At 38.6% G+C, this 7,156-nt stretch overlaps 1 protein-coding gene across 4 annotated transcripts in view; it reads right to left on the bottom strand.

Moving 5' to 3' along the window:
* Positions 1 to 7,156, bottom strand: part of LOC106058078 (multiple epidermal growth factor-like domains protein 11) — a 122,823-nt gene that overhangs the window by 77,955 nt on the left and 37,712 nt on the right. The gene's annotated exons all lie outside the window — the stretch shown is intronic.

Below are 7,156 nucleotides of genomic sequence, written 5' to 3'. Positions count from 1 at the left end.
GGCCTTAGATAATTGGAGGCCATAGACAAAGTGAATTAGGTGGCTCAAAATGAAATAGAGAGTCCTGTGCTAGCACACCCCCCCCCTTAAATACCAATGAGAGCCCCTAGGCGGCTGCCTAGTTTGCCTATGCTTAGGGCGGCCCTGGTGTAATGAACAACTAGCTTAATACATGGCCACGGGAAGGATGTAATATTCTTTAAAAAAAAAGAAAACTTATTAATGAGACAGAAGAAGACAAAAAAAAAAAACTGATGAGAGTAGGTCTACACAGTAAGAATGGCTGAAGTGCTCCTTATCAATTCTAATTGCCCTAATTATCTTGATTTTCGGACAGTAACGTCTGTAATTTGTAAGATAATGCCGTATATCTATGAGGACAAATCTCTAATTGGGAGATTCACCAAAACCTGTAAGACATAATAGATTACAGAGGCTTTGCCTCGACTTCTTTTAGTCACTTAGGTTATTAGTAGAGTCTGGTTTTAATTTTTTTTTTTTTTTAATTCTCAATTTTTTAGCTGGTGAGCGATAATGTGGTAGGAATTAATGTGATAATTTTTAATGTGGTAGGGATTGTACAACCATTGTTAGTCCAGATCATCTGAAACACTTTGCCTCCCCCCCCCCCCAACCCATCCCTTTTTTTTCAAGCACAACGTATTTCTGTGTAATGAACACCTAACGACAAGAGTTTGATCTCATCTGAAATACAAAAACCAGGGCCGACCTTAAGGCATAGGCAAACTAGGCAGTCGCCTAGGGCCTCAGATTGGTTGGGTACGCGCACAGCGTGATAGTAAATGTTATTGTTTTGTCAGGCCCGTCTCGTTATTCTAATACAGTAACCCACATTGCTGACATGTGGGAAGAATGCGCTAATTAACAGGGGGGGGATAATTGAATTCCTTTTAGGCCTAAATATATAGACGATCTAACATGAATCAGAGACAGGGTTACTGTAGCGATCGGAGCCCATGACGACCTGCTAACTATTGTAAAAAGACGAAAGCTTAAAACCTTTGGCCACATTACAAGATCTACGGGGCTCGCAAAGACCTTCCTTCAGGGAACAGTGCCAGGTAAAGAAGAAGAGGCAGACAGAAAAAGCGATGGGAGAACAACATGAAAGAATGGACGGGCCTGCCATTGAGAGAGGTTCTAAACAAGGCAAAAAAAAAGGGAGGAATGGAGAAAGACGTCGACAAATCTTGCCTGCTCCCCCAACGGTCCAACAGACTAAGGGATAGGTAAAGGTTTAACATGAATAAATTCAGCATTTAAACAGTCAAGAAAGTGTTTGTTAGTGTCTACTAGCCTACTATTACACACAGGACAAAGATAAGAAAATTGCGAAATAAGGATCAAATCTGAAGCACAGCAGAACTCTACGGCTCTATGTCTCTAGCCTAGCTCTAAATCTTTATTATTATTCAGGGTCTATCTACCAACATTAAGTTCTATTTGTTAAACTACATATGTAAGAAGACCTTATTTTTTTTATACACAGAAAGACATATAAATGTTATCTAAGATAGTGAGGGTGACTCGTCCATAAGACACTTTAGTGGTACAGGCGCTATATGAATGCAAGTTATTAGTTGATTAAGAGATATATATATATATATATTAGACCGTTTATAATTCATTGCTTATTGTTATGAATATTATATGCTGTATCGGTTATCGTTCTTATGTGTACATGTGCTTCTAACTCGTCCGTAAGAATGTGTTCACAAAATGTGTGTTGTGTAGTCATTCAGTGTATTAAAGCCATTCTAAGCGGACATGGTTTTCGACTCTGTTATCATTATGTTCATAACACGCATTTTGGGTCTTTTTTAGCGGCCCCCGAAAAGGGGAAAGACTGTCAGTCCGTCCATCCGTCCCGTTTAGATCTCGTAATCTAGAAAAGATAGTGAAAATCCGACATCATATTTTAGACCATTCAAAATTCTGATGCAACGGCTACTTTTGTTTTTTGTTTTCTGAAAGCGATAAATCTAATTTTTAAAATCAATGACGCAAGCAGTTTTTTTCATTAAAAAAACACCATTTTTACAACTATTCACTATTAATAGTAACAAACACCGGAGTCTATTTACGATTTCTCTGAAAGCATTTATGCGAATGGTTTTAGATTTTTGGACAAAAAGAAAATTGTTTGACAATTGTATTGCTAAGTTATATAAGTTCTGTCATACTAACTACTACATTTACAAAAATAATGTTTACTTTTTTTTTTAAAGAGAAAGAATCTATTTAGTATGCATATAAGTGGAACATTATTTAAAACAACAATTAATAAGTATTTTTTCAAATTATCACGTGAACTGCGGTGTTATATTACAATATCGGAAAACTTAACGAAAGGAAATTTTTTTTTTTTATTGAAATGTTTTTTTATTTCCTTGAGGCTTTGAATAAGAGATTGACCCTTTACAAAACAATGAGATATTCATTATAAGACATCAGTAAGGCCAGGTTCACATTGAACTTCACATTTTGTTTGTAAAATGTTTTACATGTTTCGGATGTTCCTTCAGAGTTGAAGATAATTACTTCCTAGTCCAAACCTCCCTCAGGACGACGGGGGATGGGAGCGGGCAGGGTTTGAACCCTCGACCATCGATAAATCTGAACGACAGTCCAGCGCGCAAACCGCACGTCTAGGCAGCCAATTCACTTTCACCTATCCATGGTCTGCTGGACATCTAATTCAGCTTATATCACCACTTCAATTTTTCCTTTCCATTGTTCGAGATACCAAACATAATAATTAATTACTTACAGTAAATTAATTAATGACTCATACAAACTTTTGAACAGACAGACAGACGGACAAAGTTGATGTCCGGTTTGTAAAAGAGTAGCTGTGGCACCCGAACGGCTCTAGATCTAAAATATCATATTATCCGGTTTTCAATATATATTCTAGTTCTTGCGATTTCAAAGGGACAGACGGTCGGACAGACAGAAAACACAAAACTAATAGCGGCTTTCCCCCTATCGGGGAACGCTAAAAAAAGCGCTATAAAAGCCAGAAAAAAAAAAGAATTTCAGAAGCCACTGGGGTTGCCACTGGTAAAAATTTTAGAAACACTGAATCAGCTATTACGTTGCGTCAGCCATGTAAAAAAATCAGTTGTTAGGGATTTTAAAACCACAATAAAGAACAAGATTTTTGTCCATTTCTATTCCAATGTATTTAACAAATATGTGAACCATTCAAAGTGCACACTTAAAAAAAAAAAAGTAAAGCTTCCCTTTCAGACCTTGTGGTCTATAGGGCAGATGATGTAAATGTCATCTATTTCTGTGGCCTACGGTTAACGAGGGTGGCCAGCACAACGACCAACCGCCTTTACTTTTCCCCAACTATTGTCAGGTACCCATTAGAGCTGGGTGGACTCAGAGGCGCCCGAAGATCGGAAATAAAAAAATCCCAGTCTTCACCAGGATTCGAACCCCGGTCTCTTGTTCGGAAGCCAAGCGCTTTACCGCTCAGCCTCTTAACATTTCTTTCTAAATACTTAGATATACTTTCTAGGCATATTAAAACGAATCAAAAGTAATATGACTTTCCTACATGGAAGACTCTAATACACCAATTAGTTCAGAGGCGTCAGTACACGAGGCCCTTGATGAATGCCCTATTTGTATGTAGAAATGACGGTGACAAGGCATTCTCTTTATTGCGGGGCCCTTCTAAGGTGCGGGACCTGGTATCAGGGCCTACCTTAGGTATAAGCAAACTAAGCAACATAGAACTTTTGTACATTACTTTGAGTAGAAATGGTGAAACTTGTCCTAACGTTATTTTTGGAGTACATTATGGTTTTAATAAAATGCATAATTTTATTATTATTAATTTTTTTTTGCTGTATATTTGTATTTCTTCTATTTTATTCGGAGCCTCCCAATTTCCTCTGAACTAGAGCCTCCAATTATCTGAGGCCTTAAAGCCGGATATAACACTTCCTAACATATTATCACGGTGAGTTATGAAGGCGTGGCTACAAAATCGCACTCATTACAATCTTGGTTTTCTCTGAAGCTGAAGTTGGATGTGTGGCAAAATGATTTTCTTGCCCTATTTATGGAGAGTGGTGTGTCAGCGGGCAGAAGGCTTTAAACCTTATTCGATCTGCGGGGCCATTTTAACTTTCGAAACGCGTGTCGCGGGCCACGTCAACAAAAAAGTACGAAAAATGAAATCAAAATTCACCTGAAGCTATCTGAAACTATTGGATCTAGATCTAGTACTTACATTAATTAATGGGATAGTTAAAGTCTATCATTTTTTACGCGTCTTAATACTTTCATTTCTCTACTTAAAATGTGAGCGACATTTTAGCTACTTTTACCACCAACTTATTTTCTTGTCTCTTTTCGGTAAATATTCTCATCGGTCCTCCAATCTCTAGGCGTAGTTTAACCAATCTTTAAGACGCGGCTCAAACCAAGAAGGCCGCCATATTTGTTTTATAATGCCGCTGTATATGTTGTTGTTTGTGAAACAGCCAGACTTTCTTTAAAAAAAAAACAAATATGATGGCTTATTATCATGTTCCACAAAAAAAGATCCGTTCACTTTTCCTGGTAGATTCTACATTCAGAGTTCCACTTCATAAACTCATAATCACATACTCGTTCAAAGGTCATGGTACCAATCCATCACAGAAAAGTGAGGGCCCTAACGAAGGTAAAGATACATTTACAACTATTTTTAAAGGGGGAGGATTTTCTACTTTTTTTGTGCCGACGTTTTGGCGTTCCGGATGGATCCACATCGCGGACCGGTTCTGGCCCGTGGGCCGTACTTTGGGCATCACTGCTTTAAACAATTGTAATTTGTTTTTTTTTTTTTATGATGACGTCTTGTAACTTCTTTTCTATTTATTTCTGGAAGCGAGAGTGATTGTTCTTTGTTTCTATTTTAAAATTTAAATTGGATGCCAAACATGCACATTTTATTGTTGAAACATTTCTTTTTTTTTTCATGCTTTATCAATTTCTTCTTTGGGCCATGAAATATTATGGACAAAGACAATATCTCTGTGAAGAAAAAAAAAAGACTTGATGCGGAGTTGACTTCTGAATAGTAGGACTGTCAATAGAACTGCAATTCAAACGTGATGCGACAGAAGTGCTAGATTTGATTTTGATTTTTGATTTGAGGCACATCGGCACAATTTAGGCCATGTTGTGCCTGACAGAAGTTCTAGACAGAAGACATGATTATATTATATAAGATAAGATAAGAGACTCACAACAAACTCAGGCAGATTGTGGCGGCCTTCAGGTGGCGGCCCACATCTCAGGGTCTGACAAGGCGTGGTAGCACGACCATGTCCAGACTTAGGATTGGCCACACCTACATCATGCACTCTTTTGTGCTGAAGAGAGACGAGCCCCCACTTTGTGAGTACTGTGACTCTCGCCTCACCGTGGAACATATCCTCGTTAATTGCCCCAGAAACCAGGATGTCAGGGAGAAATATTTTAGAGCCACTAACTTAAAAACACTATTCGATAATGTCGACCCTGGGAAGGTACTGGGCTTTATCCGGGAAGTGGGGTTGTCTACGAAGATCTGATTTATGAATTTGTGAACATGTATTATTTACATTAGATTTTTACCAAATTATTAAATTTTTACTACCTTTACTATTTTAACTGTGAATAGACCTTGATTTTAATGATATGACTGTATAGAATTTAGCCCTTGTTATGTAGAGAGAGAGTAGTCCTTAAGGGACTGCAGGCACGACATGGCCTAAATTGTGCCGATGTGCCTAAAATCAAAATCAAATCAGAATACACGAAGGACAAAGTGCAAAAGCTGAAAAATGAGATGGACACTTTTGGGTTTCTTCTTGAACCAAGACACCTGTTAGAGGCGCTGGATGACGTCACACGGATGAAAAACTCTGTTACTGGTTTCTGCTTGTATAATAAACTACAGGCAAATCGCCTGTTCAAAGACGTCATTGATTCACGAGCGCTTTTTCATCAACAAACCAGTACTACGTCACCAATTGAGGAAGCTGGCTTCATATGGTAATGGTGTGTGCTCAAACCTTGCAACCTCCATCCGAATGTTGCTAACTCAGGTCACTTCCATTGCGTCATGTGATAGATAAAACAAAAATTCCAAGTTAGTCAAAAACTCAAGAGAGCAATGACGCAAGAAAGACTTAGCAGCATGGCTGTAATGTCAGTGAAGTAAAACAAAAATACTAGACAACATTATCTAGATGATGTAATAGATGCCTTGACCACACAGAAAGCACGACGTGAAGCGATTTGAATTCAGGCTTGTGCATTATCTCGCCAATAAACAACGGTATGGTTTATTAAAAGAGTTTAAATGATTAATTTTCTTAATTTTACTGATATACTGTGCCTAATTGAATTTAGAATTATCTATTTATTAAGTACATTATTTCATGTCATAATGTTAAATAACAAACTGCTGGGGCATCTAAAGAGGCCAACCGCTATCCCCCTCTCCCCCCCCCCATCCCTTGCAGCGCCTCTGACATCGGTCATTTGTCGGTCAAGCAGTGGGGAAACCCGTAGTATTTCAAAAAAAAAACATGGACTATTTTTTCCAATACTATTTTTTTTTGGAAATTAGTGCTATAACCGAGATCAAGCGTCAAGTAGACCTGTGACTTAACAAATCTGTGATGTTTGGTCTCGGTACAAGCTGACCCGCGAAAAGTCAACAGACCACTGTACCTGTGATTTCATGTGAATATTTGTTTGTTTTATTGCGTAAAAAATAATTACACCTTCTCTCCAGCTTGTACGAAATCGTAACAAATTTTATAACACCTTCGCCCCCCCCTCCCACTCCCTTTAAAAAAAAAAAGTAAAATCCCCCTTTCAGACCTTTCAAGCTACGGGGCCGATGATGTTAAGGCCATCTTTTTTTTATGGCCAACGGTTAACGAGCAGGGTGTCAATGTGGCCAGCACGACGACCAACCTTTACATTCCCCAACTCAAGTCAGGTACCCACTAGAGGACTCACGGGCGCCCTAAAAATCCCGAAATTCAAAAATCCCTTCACCGAGATACGAACCCAGGACCCCAAGGTTAGGAAGCCAAGCGCTTAACCACTGAGCCACCGCGCCCCTCCCCTACCT

This window comes from Biomphalaria glabrata, chromosome 5, assembly GCF_947242115.1.
Source record: "Biomphalaria glabrata chromosome 5, xgBioGlab47.1, whole genome shotgun sequence".
Taxonomy (NCBI): domain Eukaryota; kingdom Metazoa; phylum Mollusca; class Gastropoda; family Planorbidae; genus Biomphalaria; species Biomphalaria glabrata.
The sequence above is the reverse complement of the archived record's forward strand: the minus strand, read 5'-3'. Positions and strand labels throughout refer to the sequence as shown.